The sequence below is a fragment of the Heloderma suspectum genome, chromosome 1 (genome assembly GCF_057233095.1).
Source record: "Heloderma suspectum isolate Gila_16-S chromosome 1, 16-S_ref, whole genome shotgun sequence".
NCBI lineage: Eukaryota > Metazoa > Chordata > Lepidosauria > Squamata > Helodermatidae > Heloderma > Heloderma suspectum.
This window is the reverse complement of record NC_139458.1, coordinates 247,937,435-247,954,788: the sequence shown is the minus strand read 5'-3', so window position 1 is coordinate 247,954,788 and position 17,354 is coordinate 247,937,435.

The following is a 17,354-nucleotide window of genomic DNA, read 5'->3' as shown; positions in this document are numbered from 1 at the left end:
CTGCCAGACAAATCTGATCTCATTTTTTGATCAAGTAACCTCCCTTGTAGACCGTGGGAATGCTGTAGACATCATATACCTCGACTTCAGCAAAGCTTTCAACAAAGTGCCCCATGATATCCTGATGAGCAAACTAGCTCAAAGTGGGCTAGATGAAACAACGATCCGGTGGATCCACAGTTGGCTACAGAATCGGACTCAAAGAGTGCTTATCAATGGGACCTTCTCAAACCGGGGAGAGGTAACGAGTGGGGTACCGCAGGGCTCAGTCCTGGGCCCAGTGCTCTTCAACATTTTTATTAATGACTTGGAGGAGGAGGTGCAGGGAATGCTGATCAAATTTGCAGATGACACAAAATTGGGCGGGATAGCTAATACTTTGGAAGACAGAAACAAAATTCAAAGTGATCTGGATAGACTGGAGCGCTGTGCAGAAAACAACAGAATGACATTTAATAGGGACAAATGCCAAGTTCTGCACCTAGGAAAAAGAAACCAAATGCACAGTTACAAGATGGGGGATACGTGGCTCAACCACACTACAAGCGAGAAGGATCTTGGAATTGTTGTCAATCACAAGCTGAATATGAGCCAACAATGTGATGTGGCTGCAAAAAAGGCCAATGCTATTTTGGGCTCCATTCATAGAAGCATCGCTTCCAAATCCCGGGAAGTACTAGTTCCCCTCTACTCAGCACTGGTTAGGCCTCATCTGGAGTACTGTGTCCAGTTCTGGGCACCACACTTGAAGAAGGATGCAGACAAACTGGAGAGGGTTCAGAGGAGGGCAACAAAGATGATCAGGGGACTGGAAACAAAGCCCTATGAAGAGAGACTGAAAGAACTGGGCATGTTTAGCCTTGAGAAGAGAAGACTGAGGGGAGATATGATAGCACTCTTCAAGTACTTGAAAGGTTGTCACAGAGAGGAAGGCCAGGATCTCTTCTTGATCATCCCAGAGTGCAGGACACGGAATAATGGGCTCAAGTTACAGGAAGCCAGATTCCAGCTGAACATCAGGAAATCTTCCTGACTGTAAGAGCAATACGACAATGGAACCAATTACCTGGGGAGGTGGTGGGCTCTCCCACACTGGAGGCGTTCAAGACGAGGCTGGACAGCCATTTGTCAGGGATGCTGTGACCTGGATTCCTGCATTGAGCAGGGGGTTGGACTCGATGGCCTTGTAGTCCCCTTCCAACCCTACTATTCTATGATTCTATGATTCTATGAAAGCAAATTTACTCTTGTAACTTCCACCATCTTCTATGGGGCTTATTCTCTAGCAAGTGTGCCTATACCCATTTATCTGGGGTTAAGCCACTTTTAACTCAATGGAATACACTTCTGAATAGACATTCTCTGGCTTGCACTGTTGTTAGTAGTTTATATATTAATGGGGAGTGTTATATATGTGAACTCTGTTTTACAGCTAAGATCACTCACTCAAGAAGAATTCCTGTGGTAGGAGTGCATCCAAGCATTTAGAACATCCCCAATACAAATAATTGAGGCAATGTCAATTGGAAAAGTGTGTGTATGTGTGTGCACGCACACACATATAGATAGATATACACATACAGAGAGAGAGAGAGAGAGAGAGAGAGAGAGAATAGCCAAAGCCAAAAATTAGCAATTAGAAGCTCACTTCTCAGGAGATTTCAAAAGAAAATGTTCTCAGACCAGAGGCACCATCAGAAATCAAAATGGCCAAGGTATGGGGGCAGTTATCAATAGGGATTTTGCAAGACCCTATACTTCTTTCTTGCTCCCCTTCTGTACTTAGCCTTGCACAAGGGTTCTTCTTCGTCCTTCATTATTATTTTGCACCATTAATGTGCGTGGGCCTTTATGGTACAATGATGAGGAAACGATAGGTCCCCTGCCCCCAAGTAGTTACAATCAATGGGGCCTGTGTGGCAGGGGAGGACGAAAGGAGGGAGAGGTGCTTGTCGCAAGGCGGTGTACCGCTCTTTCGTAGCTCCACCCTCCCCATCTTCTTAAGCTTACATGATCATACAGGCGAAATGTGTTGGAGCACTCTAAAAGCACTGCATGAATGCTACGTAAGCATTTACTTTGATGAAGTACTCACATTGCCCTGTAAATATAAAGAAAAAAGAATAAAAAGCAAAGGTTAGCCGTCTTGACCATAAGCAAAATCCCCAAAATCCATATTAGTGTAATACCTTTAGTAGACCAACCAAAAGATCACAACAAAACGTGTAGGCTTTCGAGGTCTCCAGATCTCTCCATCAGGCAAGGTGGCACTGGGAGAGGCAGTGTGGTGTAGCAGCTAGTGTTGGACTGGGAGATCTAGGTTCTAGTCTCCACTCAGCCATGGAAGCTCACTGGGTGACTTTGGGCCATTCACAGACTTTCAGCCCAACCCACCTCACAGTCTTTTTGTTTTGAGGATAAAATGGAGGAGGAGGCGGACTATGTACACTGCCTTGGGTTCTTTAAGGAGGAAAAAGGCAGGATATAAATGTAATAAATAAATAAATAAAATACTCAAGAGCATAGCATGGCTAGTGGACTCCATCTACACAACACTTTTGAGGAAAGGAATTTTAGCATTCATGTTCACTTCCAAGAAATCTACATCTTTACAGACTTTGCAGATACAAAGTTAATAGCTTACTTGCTAACATTTAGGGTGCAATCCTATGCATGTTTAATGAAAAAAAAAAAGTCCTACAACTCCCAGCATTCCCCAGCCACCTTGGAGTTGTAGGACTTTTTTCTGACTAAACATGCACAGGATTGCACACTTAACTGTGGAAAGCATAAGTAACTAAGTCTGGGAGAAGTTGCCTCTACTCTTTCTCAGCCTACATTGCATACGGCATGCTCAAATCAAGGTGAAACGTTATGCTTGCATGGCTAATTTTATCTCTTAGGGAGGGAAGCTGGTTCGTTCTCTTCCAGGATTAGCATTCATGCTTGTGCTCCATTTATTCATTTATTAAAATATTTATCCCACCCTGAAACCGCAAGGACCCTCACAACAACAAAACAAAAGCACATCATTGGCTGTGCAGATTAGATTTCCAACATCCTTTGCCTGGTGGCAATAGCACCTTGTAGGAGGAAGTAAAATAGGGAATGATCTCAAGGTAACAAAAATTCCATAGGTATATTTGCTCCATGGTGATTCATGAAAACAAGATACACCCAACCTCTTTAGGCTCTACTTCCTTGTTCACCAAACAAGGATAATATAGTTGTCTTCTGTTTGACAGGGATGTTAGAAAGAAAAGAAAAAGTTATGGGCTCGTGTAGCAACATGGGTGAGATACTTACATCACAATAATTCCACTGACTGGGCTTGCATGACATGTGGGCAGTTAATAAGCCACAGTGGCTTGTTCACCACACCCTGAGCACTGGTCACATGCCCACTGGCTTTATTTAATTGCCTTCAATCTACCATGGCCTGTTCTAGGGTTGTGGGATGGTTTGTTAGCCAGCCACCCTCACCAGGTTCGAATGACAAGCTGCATACAGCAAGGCTAATTAGGTAAATTGGGCTGCATGCGCATGGGAGCGGGGGAGAGCCTGCCACTGTGACCTATGAAACATCTTCATGACGTGCAAACCGGCCCGCTGTATTCCAGAAGTGCCATTTTTGTTATGTTTTGAAATAAAATTTAAATTCCTCTACAGATTTCATGGTGGTCTTCAGGGGACGGGGGGACAGACAGCCGTGAGAAAGCACTTACTACTTAGAAACCACTGTATCTGGCCAGATGTCATCCTTTTTTAAAAAAACAGGAAGCAGTTGTATTTTGTAAGGAGGGCAGGTTTTCTAATCTTGCTTTCCATTACAAAATTGAAACTTATTCACACAAACACACACCTCAGTTTGAATCCCAAGAAGCTGCATATTTTTACCTCAGTCATGCAACGGTCTTGATTTGTAACGTTGTTTTGACAAGCTGTACATTGTTTTTGTGCTTTGGTATCAATGCCAGCTAATCACAAAGTCATTCGTTTATCCATATTTTTAAATCATAGATAAGGAATAATTTTAAATGCTCTTGTCTAGTTTCCAGGCCCATATCTACAAAATATGCATTTCCTGTTGCAGTTGGGGGACCCCATGACGTATCTGCTCTCCTCAGTGTGTAGTCACACAGCTCGAACTATGGCTCACCCCACCATGCACAATCACAAGGCATACTTTTTATCTGGGGCAGAGATTGATCTCTGTGTCTTTGAAGCTGCCTTTGGGTATGTCAGCTCCAGTTATTTTGCAAGTAATATGCCCCAGACTATACTGCAAATAGCTGGTGCACTCCATGTCCACAACTCATAAGGTCCTCCTCTGATTACTGCTCCGTTTCCTTATTAGTTGGCAGGAATGTTCATAACTTCACAAACATTCTAATTATTTGTAATAGTTTGTCCTTGTTAAAAAATGAAGGGGGAAAACACCTACCACCAGATACTAACATCCAAGATTATACCCATGTTAGTATGGAAATAATGTCATTCCTTCCGGCCATTATTCCACTACATCTCTTTATCTATTACAGTTGTTTTCCTAGTACTGGTTATGTGCCAGTCCATTCATGCATCATTCGCTTTCATGTTAGAACTGTGGGCAACTTTGGTGATGATCTCCTGCTGAAGTGTATGAATGCCAAGACAGCCCGTTTGAGGCAAAACTGTAGCTTCCATCTACGGTCACTTTCTTTTTTTGTTGGCTTTACTTTACTTCTGTCAAGGGCTGGTCCCATCCTGATTCCAATAAAGTTAGCATCCTTTTCCACAGGATGGCTGTGAAATACACACACACACACACACACACACTCCTTCCAAGGAGCTCAGGGTGGCACACACATGGCTAGCCCATATATATTCACCTAAACGTCCAAGAGAACTAATAGGGTCTCAGCCACCCTTCTAGGTAGATCAGGCTAAGAGATCATGACTTCCACAAGGGCAGGGGAAGTCCAACCCATCCAAGTCCAACACTAGCCTCTGCACCACAATGTCACTGTTTCTTTGGGTGCAGGGCTTGCTTCTGAATGACCCAGCCATAGGATTATCACAGTGTGTCAAGCTCTCTCTCTCTCTCTCTCTCTCTCTCTCTCTCCCTTTTGTTGCACACACACACACAAGCACAGTTGTCTTTGTGCACGTTAGCACAACTTAAGAAAAACTTGTAAATTAATTCAAAGAGCAGCCCACAACCCCAGGAGGAGGAAACAAATACATAGGAAACATACATATGCGAAACAGGTCCCAGGGTCTGAAGGCACATGATGTAGTAACCATGCTGAAACTAATCAGGGCCAAACCTGGTCAGTGCCTGCGGAGGCCACCTGGGAACCCCCTGGAGGCTGTTTTGAACACTATGATATGGAAGAAAGGTGGGATATAGATGTAATCTTCACCTATAATAATAAAAAGAGATTTGTTTGTTTGTCTGACTGTCTGTGCCATAGTACCAAGACTGTGAAACCTAGGCACCTGAAACTTGGCATGCATACTAAGGGGACCCTAGAGGTTATTTGGTGTTTTTTTTTAAGTAATTAATTTAAAAGTGTCTGTGTGTTTGAAGTCAGCCATACCATCTTCAATTACTAGATGGCAGACTTCACTAACCAGTGTACAGCTTTGCTTGCAATTGACATAGTTTGGAGCAAGGAGGGAGTAGTCCAAGGGACAGAGTTATGCAGCTGCCTCTCCCCCCTGCTGTGGGGCAACCCACCCCCCTCAGGGGAATGGAATGGACAGACTCCTTCAGGAGGCTACAGGGGTGAGCCATAGCAGGAGCTGTGCCGAGGGATGCCAGTGGGTGTGGCTTCACTCAGATGAGGTGGGAAGAATGTGTCTAACTGTGACATTTGTGCAACTTCGTTTGAAGCAAACTAAGGGTAACTCCAACCTGTGCAAAGCAAGGCCCTTTTGTTGGTAAATAAATAAATGCAAGAGTGCCAATGACAAAGGGCAGTGATATGGACATTTCCTTAAATAATGTTGTGTGTTAGTTCACTGCTATGTTTGTTTCTAACCCCAGTCTATCCAAGTACCCTAAACACACCTTAGTACTTTTATTGCTTGTTTTACTATACATTTGACATAAAGTGATGCATGATTTAAGGATGGCAGATGCACTTTACCAACAAGGAGTATATTGACTCTGAAAGTAGTACTAATTTTTATATTAAGGACACCACACTGGACTGCACAATGGATCCCAAATGTATGCACGTATGTATTTAAAATATTTTTATACCACCTTTTGAGGCAAAGCTCCCCTAAGGTGGTTTACAAGATAAAAATTTAAAACAATACAATATACAATACAATAAACTAAACAACAACATAAAACATTTAAAATAACAGCAACAGTAAGAAATCCAATTCATAAAATAAAGATGGGCATCCATTCATTTGCAAGCAGACTGGAACATCCAGGTATTTGAGGCCCATTTAAAACAGTCAGGAAGGAAAACATACTCATATCCCACAGCAGGACATTCCATAAGGATGGGGTCAACACAGAAAAAAGCCCTATTTCTTGTGTCTGCCAGTGTAATGAATCTTATTGGCCAGCATGTGAGCAGTGCCTCTGTGGCTGATCTGAGGGCCTGGGCAAGTTCATTCATACAGGTGCAGGTGGTCTTTCAAATAACCTGGTCCCCGTCCATTTAAACTTGATCAAATGGCTCAGAATGTGCTTTTTGCTAGGCCAGGGAAAACAGAAAAGGAATATTTTTAATAGCTCAAGAGGAATCACTTTGCTGCTTATTGTCAAAGCTGTGATGTTCAGATGAGCACAAGTACACCCCTCTCCAATCCTGGATTTGGGGAGTTGTGTAGGATCCTAGAGGGGGCTTCAATGAAATGAAGGTGCTGAACACCTGAGGAGCACACACGGCCTTTATTGTCAATGTACATCTAGAGTCCAAGCCAGGGGAGTATAGAGTAGCCCATGGAGCCCCACCCACACTCTGTGCAAATTACCAAACCAACTTCAGAGCTCGGAAGCCAATGCCCTTTAACAGAGCCTTGCTTTGCCAAAGTCTGGTATGTATCTCTTGCCATAAGCTTCTGCCACTGCTGCTATCTTATGTCAGCCTTCTCCAACCTGGTGCCCCCAGATGTGTTGGACTGCAACTCCAGCCGTAATTCCCAGCCAGCATCAGCCTCGTGTATGCATGTGCTCCAATCCCTATTTTCATGGCTACTCTTTTGCAGGTGGGAATATTTACTGCTGGGGTCCCAGCGCACAGCAAGACAAGTTTGTTTATGCCTACACACCTTTTATTATCCATTTACCTTCAAGCTGTAAATGTCTGTGAGCAAATATATTTTCAGAGCCATAGAAACAGCTTTCCTCCCATTTATAATATGCAGTCAAGGAGAAACCAGTGGCTTGATGTCAGATTCAGGGAGACAGGTAAAGTTATGCCGCCCCTAGCATTCTGCTAGCCCAGCCTTTCCCAACCTGGTGCCTTCTGGATGTGTTAGACTCCAAACCCCATCACCCCCAACCAGCATGGTTTGTACAGAAGGCATTTATCTTGTGCTCATGATTCCTTACTCAAGGTTATTTATGGGTTCTTTAGATCATAGAATCATAGAATAGTAGGGTTGGAAGGGGCCTATAAGACCATCAAGTCCATCCCCCTGCTCAATGCAGGAATCCAAGTCAGAGCATCCCTGACAGATGGCTGTCCAGCCTCGTCCTGAATGCCTCCAGTGTGGGAGAGTCCACCGCCTCCCTAGGTAACTGGTTCCATGGTTGTATTGCTCGAACACTCAGGAAGTTTTTCCTGATGTTCAGCCGGAATCTGGCTTCCTGTAACTTGAGCCCATTATTCCGTGTCCTGCATTCTGGGATGATCAAGAAGAGATCCTGGCCTTCTTCTCTGTGACAACCTTTCAAGTACTATCATATCTCCCCTCAGTCTTCTCTTCTCAAGGCTAAACATGCCCAGTTCTTTCAGTCTCTCTTCATGGGGTTTTGTTTCCAGTCCCCTGATCATCTTTGTTGCCCTCCTCTGAACCCTGTTCAGCTTGTCTGCATCCTTCTTAAAGTGTGGTGCCCAGAACTGGACACAGTACTGCAGATGACGTCGTGACCCTCCAGTTTCACTTCTGGTTTTTAAGAGCACTTTCCTGGGAACAGGGAAAATGAGATATTATTTCTGAAAGCAAGAAAAAAGGTATTTTCCTACTTGTATAATTGTGCTATTCCACTACACCACAGTGCCACCTAGAGGTTATGTAATGGAAAAGCAGGAAAGAAAACACTCCTTGTTTCTCAATTCTGGGATGAAACCGAAAGTAGATACAATAGATTAACAGCCTTCTGTAGAAAAGCTCTAGGGGTGCTGGGGGTTGTAGAGCAACACACTTAGAGGGCACCAGGTTGGGAAAGGGTTTGCTAGATGAAGTATTGCGCCCTCCAAACCTATTTGAATTTTATACCTTTCTTGTAAACGCATTTACTTCAAAGTCAGATCCATTGAAATCAATGGGTCATACTTGCAAGATTGGAAAATTTGTAAAACTGCCTGGTGGATAAAGAATCCTTCCTGTCAAGCCCTCCAAGGGTGCTTCCAGGTGAGAGTTGTGCAATCACCCTGCCTATTCACAGAATTATATGGGGAGTCCAGACATCACCATCTGCTATTTGTAGCCTTTCCCACTGCTTCTTCCATCTTTTTCTTACTGAAGAAAATCTGTTAAGGAGGGATAGATGGAATAGTTGCACAATGCCTTTTGATTAGTAATGCTAGGAGTAGGGATGTTGGAGAAATCGGCAACGTATTCAAATGAGTTTGGATTTCTATTAATCTGACCTCCGGATTCCACAGCATGCTGTTTTTTTCCAAGTTGCATGGATTCTGTGGACTTGAGACCCACTTTTCACTTTGGGGGAAGATTTGTGCTAATTCACACTTGTGCTAATGCCCATTAGTGCAAGTATGCATTAATACAAGTGTGCATTAGCGTAAATGCGCATTAGCCCAAATGTGCATTTGCATAAGGGGAACAGAATTCTCATACATCCCTAAAAAAATCCGATTCCATCAATGAGTGGACGATAGAACAAAAGATGCCTGGCAGTCCGCAAAACACAGTGGAATGGATTTAACAAAATCTGTACAGACCTGGAAGCACCCAAATAAACAACTATGAAAGCATCCCCTTTCAAATTCTACATCTAGCTCAACATATGAATACACCAATAGATTACACCTCCTTCCTTTGGCAGCCCCTCCCACCCCCTGTAAATGCTACACAGAGGGTTGGGGGGACCCTGCTGAATGGGGTAAGCTGTGGTGCAAGGGGAGAGGGGATCCCCCGAAATTGGGCAGAAGCACCTTCTGTAAGCACAGCCCTTTCATATACAGATGGCAGATCCTAGATCCAGCCCAATTACGCATATAAAGTACTCAAAGCAAACACAATTTCTTGTCATCTCTTTAGTGCAAGAAACTTAAATTTGTCAAATTGACCTAGGATGCAGCCTTTTGCAAAGAATTGTGGGTGGGGCTGGGGTTAGGGATGCTTGATTACCTAACCTGATTTTCTGTGAGAGAAAAAAAGGTAAGCATTGGTTCATGACCCCTGTCCCCAAGCAACACACTCTGTGCATAGGTGCTTGACTTCACAAATTCCAAGAGGGCCTTCTGCTTTCCCCTTTATCCTCTCTCGGATGTTGCCCTCCTTGCGTATTTGCTTTATTTTTCATTCATCTGAGGCCTTTGCTGTTGACACATGCAGCTGTTCCTCCTCCTCCTGCTTCCTGGCCTGAGGGAAGCGGGCGAGGCCCAGGAGTGGGTGGCAGAGCATGACAAAAATGCAGAACAAGAATGGGATGTGTGGCTCTCAGCTGGTAGGGAAATGGGAGGGGCAGGTCAGGGCGAAGCTCCTGCTGGGACTTGTAACCCAACCTGACCCCTTTCCCCACTGGCAGCCCCAGAGTTTCTTGAGATAAAGCATAGCACAGTGTTTAAAAGCATGAGCTTTTCTCCAGCCAGGGCATCCTGGCTTCAATGATGAGCTCAGCTATGGACATACTGAATGTCCTATCTATTTATTAATATTAATCAATCAATCAATCAATTAATTAATTATATTTATACCCTGCCTTTTTTCTTTTTGCAAGAAATCCATGGCAACCTGCATGGTTCTCTTCCTCTCCATTTTATCCTCACAACAACCCAGTGAGGTAGGTTAGGCTGAGAGTCACCCAGTGAGTTTAATGGACTAGAACCCAGATCTACAGAGGCCCAGTCTGACACTCTAACCACTACTCCACACTGGCTCTCTCTTTGAGCCTCAGTTCCTTCTCTGTGATATCAGATAATAATCTGAGTATCAGGTATTACTCAAGTATTACTGAGATTATGTATATGAAGTGCTTTGAACTGTTAGTATTTATATAGCATGTTCCCCTTAGTACATCCCCCCACCCTCACCCAAAGCACCATCATGGTAGGTTAAACTTACTTGATTGTTCCCAAACTGGTCTAGCAATGGGATCTCATGGCCAACTGCAATACGTAGCACCAGCCAACCTTGATAAATCCACAGGAACTTCACGATCAGTCATCGGTAATCCATTCCAATTTCTCTAGAGCCACATGCTTCTGAATCCCATGTCTGAGAGACCATCAGTCGCACACAATTAGCCTAAAGGCCTTTGTTGTTGCACTGATGTTGGCCTAATTGGCAAGGCAAGAACGAAGCCCAAGAACCAGTAAAAGTAGCAAAATGTTCCCATGAACATCACAGAGCTTGGATGCCCCATCCTGTTTTATGTTTCAAATGCCAAAACCCATGAGTGGGGATGGGGAGCTGGTGGCCCTCCAGACGTTGTTGGAGTGCTGCTCCTATCATGCTTCACCACTGGCTATGCTGGCTAGGGCTGATGGGAATTTCAATCCAATAACATCTGAACAGCCACACATTCCCTGCACCTGCCCTTGAGGAATGGAGAATGTGTAGGAACATTTAGAGTGTGTAGTTCCAAGTTCCATAAGTTCTCCATGAGACTCTTGCCATAACAGTCAGGACATTTTCCCTGATGTTCAGCCGGAATCTGGCTTCCTGTAACTTGAGCCCATTGTTCTGTGTCCTGCATTCTGGATGATCAAGAAGAGATCCTGGCCTTCCTCTCTGTGACAACCTTTCAAGTACTTGAAGAGCGCTATCATATCTCCCCTCAGTCTTCTCTTCTCAAGGCGAAACATGCCCAGTTCTTTCAGTCTCTCTTCATAGGGCTTTGTTCCAGTCCCCTGATCATCTTTGTTGCCCTCCTCTGAACCCTCTCCAGTTTGTCTGCATCTTTCTTAAAGTGCGGTGCCCAGAACTGGACACAGTACTCCAGATGAGGCCTAACCAGTGCTGAGTAGAGGGGAACTAGTACTTCCCGGGATTTGGAAGCTGTATTTCTATTAATGCAGCCCCAAAGAGCATTTGCCTTTTTTGCAGCCACATCACACTGTTGGCTCATATTCAACTTGTGATCTACAAGAATTCCAAGATGCTTCTTGCTTCTAGTATTGTTGAGCCAAGTATCGCCTATCTTCTAACTGTACATTTGGTTTCTTTTTCCTAGGTGCAGAACTTGGCATTTATCCCTATTAAATGTCATTCTGTTGTTTTCTGCCCAGCGCTCCAGCCTATCAAGATCACTTTGAATTTTGTTTCTGTCTTCCAAAGTATTAGCTATCCCGCCCAATTTTGTGTCATGTGAAAATCTGATAAGCATTCCATGCACCTCCTCCTCCAAGTCATTAATAAAAATGTTGACGAGTGCTGGGCCCAGGACTGAACCCTGCGGTACCCTGCTTGTTACCTCTCCCCAGTTTGAGAAGATCCCATTGATAAGCACTCTTTGAGTCCAATTCTGTAGCCAACTGTGGATCTACCTGATAGTTGTTTCATCTAGCCCACTTTTCGCTAGTTGGCTCATCAGTATATCATATATCAAAAACTTTGTTGAAAGTTTTGCTGAAGTCAAGGAATATTATGTCCATAGCATTGCCACAGTCCACAAGGGAGGTGACCTGATCAAAAAATGAGATCAGATTTGTCTGGCAGGATTTGTTCTTGACAAATCCAGGTTGGCTTCGAGTCATCACTGCATTGTTTTCAAGGTGCTTCCAGATGGATTGCTTTATCATCTGCTCCAGAATTTTCCCAGGGATTGATGTCAGACTGACTGGTCTGTAGTTCCCAGGTTCCTCTTTTTGACCCTTTTTGAAGATAGGACATTAGCCCTATCATTAGCTAACATTAGGCCTCCTCCAATCCTCTGGCACTTCACCCATCCTCCCTGATTTTTCAAAGATAATAGACAGTGGTTCTGAGAGTTCTTCTGCCAGTTCCTTTATTACTCTAAGATGCAGTTAATTTGGCCCTGGAGATTTGAACTCATTCAAAATAGCTAGGTGTTCCTTGACCATATGCCTGTTGATCCCCTTCAGCCTGTACTTCGCCTTTGCCAGTGGGCTCATAGAACTTCTTTCAGGAGAAGACTGAGCCAAAGTAGGAATAGAGCACTTCTGCCTTTTCCTTGTCATCTATTATCATTTTGCCATCCTTATTTAACTGTTGAACCACCATTTCTTTCCTCTGTCTTTTACTATGCACGTAGCTGAAGAAAGCCTTTTTGTTGCTTTTACATCCCTCGCTAACCTCAGCTCGTTCTCAGCTTTAGCCTTCCTGACGCCATCCCTGCAATTCTGTGCTAACTACCTGTACTCTTCCTTTGTATCTTGGCCTTCCTTCAACTTCCTATTTGTGTCCTTTTTTGTTTTCAGTTAATCTCTGAGCTTTTTGTGAAGCCACATTGGCGTCTTCTGTTGTCTTCCACCTTTTTTTTCTTGTTGGTATTGTTTGTAATTGTGCCTTTAGAATTTCCTTTTTAAAAAACTCCCACCCATCTTGGACTCCTTTTCTCATTAGAGTCGCTTGCCATGGGACCTTACTTATCATTGCTCTAAGTTTATTAAAACTGGCTTTCCTAAAATGCAGGGTACGCATTTGGCTACACTCAGCTTTTGCTTCCTTTAGAACCAAGAACTCAAGTATAACATGGTCACTTTCCCCCAGAGTTCCCGTAACTGCTACTTTATCCATTAAGTCATCTCTGTTGGTTAGGATCAAGTCAAGGATAGCTGATCATCTAGTTACCTCCTCTACTTTCTGTAGGAGGAAGTTATCAGCAACACAAGTCAGGAATTTCCTGGAGGGGCCATGTTTTGCAGAATTTGTCTCCCCACAAATATCGGGGAAACTGAAGTCCCCCATTACTACTTCATCATGCTTCCTTGAAACACTGGCAATTTGCTTTTCAAAATTTCATCCTCATATTCCCCTTGATTGGGTTGCCGGTAGCAGACTCTGACTGCCATGTTCCTTTTATTCTTTGCTCCATTTATCTTAACCCAGATGCTCTTGATGGGGCTACCAAGCTCATCCTCCTGTATTTCTGTGCAGAGATATCTATGTTTAACATATAGCGCAACTCCACCTCCCTTTCTGTTCCTCCTGTTCTTTTGAACAAATTATATCCTTCAATTGTTGTATTCCAGTCATGGGAGTCATCCCACAAAGTTTCAGTTACACCTATCAAATCGTAATTTCTCTCCTGTATTAAGAGTTCAAGTTTGTTCTGCTTGTTTCCCATACTCTGGGCATTAGTATATAGACATTGAAGACCATGTGCTTTATAGTCCGGCTTTCTTCCTACGTGTTTCTGAAGACTATTATTGGGCGCTATTAGAGCTGCTCTCTTCGTTGTGGTGCATGAGCCTTCATCCATTGTTACCCCCAACTCTATGTCTCCCTCCCCTATAGGATTCAGTTTAAAGCCCTCCTGATGAAGTTCTTCATGTTGTGGCCAAACACATTCTTGCCAGCCTTTGTGAGGTGCAACCCGTCCCTTGCCAACAGCCCATCTTCCAGGAAGTATAGCCCATGGTGCCAGAATCCAAATCTCTCTCATTGGCACCACCTTTGTAGCCAGTCATTCACCTGGAGTATTTTCCTTTGCCTTTCTATCCCTCTTCTAACTACTGGAAGGATGGAAGAGAAAACTATCTGGGCCCCAAAGTTCTTGAGTTTCCTTCCCAAAGCTTCAAAGTCTGACGTGATCTCTTTGTAGCTCCGCTTGGCGGTATCATTTGTTCCCACATGGATAAGAAGAAAGGGATACCTGTCAGTGGGCTTTATGAGTGCAGGCAACCCTTCAGTCACATCTCTAATCCATCCTCCTGGGAGACAGCATACCTGGCAAGTCCATGGGTCTTCATGACATACTTGGGTTTCGATCCCACACAGCAAGGAATCTCTCACTACTACTACTCTTCTCTTCTTCTTGTTGTAGGCCTTGGTTTCATTGCCTCTGCTTGACTGACCTTTAGCTTCTTGCTCGCTCTCATGCAGGTTCCCCTGTAATTCTTCCTCTGCCGGTGGTCCTCCAGTCTCATCCTCCAGTACCTGGAAATGGTTCCATAGTTCCAGTGCTTCCACTGGTGTAGATTGGCTTCTAGTTCTTCTGCCCCTAACTGTCACCCTTTTCCAAGGAGTATCCTCTACTTCATTTTTCCTCACCTCATCATTTTCCTCTTCTGCTTCAGCTTGCTGTTGCTCTTCTAGCTTCTGTTCTTCACTTTGCTCCTGTCGTTCCACCGTTCTGTCCAAGAACTCTTCATGTTCTTTTATTCCCTGGAGGGTCGACACTCGCCTCTCCAGTACTTTTACTTTTTTTTCCAACAGCACCATCAACTTGCACTTGTTGCACATGTAGGCCATGTTGATCCCAGGCAAGAAAACAAACATTGCACAGACTTTGCAGGTCACCACACAACTGGAGAGTCTTTTTCTTCCATAGTCTTTATTTCCTTTCTCTTTCTAGCTTTCTGATTGTACTGGAATAGCCTGTGCTTTGTCCTCTATTCACTGTAGGTTAACAACAGAGTCCCTTGACTGAAGGAGTTCTGAATCATGTCCATCCTTTGTATTGGCTGTTCATTTGGTCTCCTGGACACCAATGCCTTAGGATGGCAAACTGTAATTTATAATCAAATTGGAGATTAATCAAATTGGAGATGAATTCTCACCCTCTCTTGACTTGCAATAAAGGTAGTCACTTGACTGCTGTGGCTAGAGGCTTGGAAGTGTGGAGATGCGGGTTGAAATCCCCAGACAACCATGGATGACCTTGGGCCAGACACTATCACTCAGCTTCATTTACCTCACAAGGTTTTTGTGAGGATAAAATGAACATCAGCTTGCATTCCCTTGGAGGAAAGGTGAGGTGTAAATGTAGTAAATGCATACATGCATATTCTCCTAAATGAATACCTACCTTGCTAGGCCTAATCCTTGAAACAAGTCAATGTGTACTACACCAGGGGTAGGCCCATGGGCACATTTGGCCATTTGAGAAACTGACCTGGGTGCCACCACAAAATGGCTGCCATGGCAGGCATGGTTAGTCACAAAGGAGAAATAACCTGCCCAAAAGACTGAGTACAAGGCATAGATGGGGTCTGAGCCCCAGCACAGTAGACTCCATTGAGCCCACAGTTTTCAGCACCAACAGAAATCTATTTCACCGAAGGCAAACTCTTTTTTCTTTTCCTCCCCCACTTTGCCAGCCAACTCATTCCCCCTTCTTCTCTTTTTCTCTTACACTCTGGATCTGCCCACCTCTCTCTTATACCTATACTCATTCTCTCTCTCTCTCTCTCTCTCTCACACACACACACACACACACACACACACGTTTCATACATGTATACATGCATGCATACACACACACACACACACACGCACATATCCCCCCTTCTCCTACCTAGACACAAAAAAACACGCTCTCTCCTTTTTAAGGTTCCCTCCAAAATTCCCCTAAATGCTTTCTTTTCCCCTCTCACACATGCAGCCCCCTTCCATTCAGACGTACAACCTTTCACCTTTGTTAGCTTATGTGAGGGCCAAAACAGACATTTATTTAAATGTGTATCTAGCAGCATTGTCCTCTTTTCATGTTTACCCTAGAGTAGGTGTTGTCATTGTTGTTCAGTCTTTAAGTTGTGATCGACTCTTCGTGACCCCATGGACCATAGCATGCCAGGCCTTCCTGTCCTCCGCTCTCTCCCGGAGTGTGCTCCAGTTCATATTCATTGCATCGGAGAGTAGGTGTAGGGGATCATAAAAGCCTCCTATGCTCCACACTTGGGGCCTGATCCAGGATGGGGGTTTTGTGCCTACTCTAAAGTAAAAAAGGGGGGGAACAAAGCTGCTAGACACACATTAAAAATAATGTGTGTTTTGGCTCTGAGCTCTCTAAATGAGGCTTGTGACACTTCTCTCTCTCTCTCTACCTGGTTCGCATGACACGACATTGTGGCTTAATTTACACACAGGGGTTGTTGCATTGTGCCTGGCACCCATGGGCACCCAGCTTGCCATGACTTGTTGTGTCATGACAGGAAGCCAGATTCCGGCTGAACATCAGGAAAAACTTCCTGAGTGTTCGAGCAATACGACAATGGAACCAATTGCCAAGGGAGGTGGTGGGCTCTCCCACACTGGAGGCATTCAAGACGAGGCTGGACAGCCATCTGTCAGGGATGCTCTGACCTGGATTCCTGCATTGAGCAGGGGGGTTGGACTCGATGGTCTTGTGTATGCCCCTTCCAACTCTACTATTCTATGAGTCTATGATTCTATGCGAACTCAGGCAGCAGGGGTTGTTTGAGGGTAGTCTAACCCTCAAATAACCCTAAAACAAGCCATGGGCCATTTTAGGTTTAACCCTCAAACAACCCTAAAACAAGCCATGGGCCATTTTAGGTTTGTTTAACCCTCAAACAACCCCTGCCACCTGGGTTCACATAATGACAAGTCACAGTAAGCTGGGTGCCCATGGATGCCATACAAAAATGGTGCCCCCCACAATGCATCAGCCTCTACGGGTAAATTAAGCCTTGGTGGACTGTCGGGTCATACGAGCCAGGTCTTTCTGACCAGCACTAAGCACCACTGACACACAAAAAATCTGAAGTAGCAGTCCTGGACTGGATTACTGGAGACACAATTGCCCCCCTCCCCCTCCCACACACACTTTCCCAGCTGCATTTCCTTTGCCATTAAGCATCCAGCCCTGCTTCCTTTTAAAATATAGTTGGCCTTCACCCTCTCTAGAGAGTGAAGCAACATATTCTTTCTAATAGAGTTGCCATCTTTCATCTGGCAGGAGTCCTCTGGCAGCAACAGCTACATGACAGGCAGAAATAAAGCAGGTCATATCTGATGCAGTGATGGAAAAGCCTCCCCTTTTTGCTTGCTGTGCTGCTGTTAAAGGC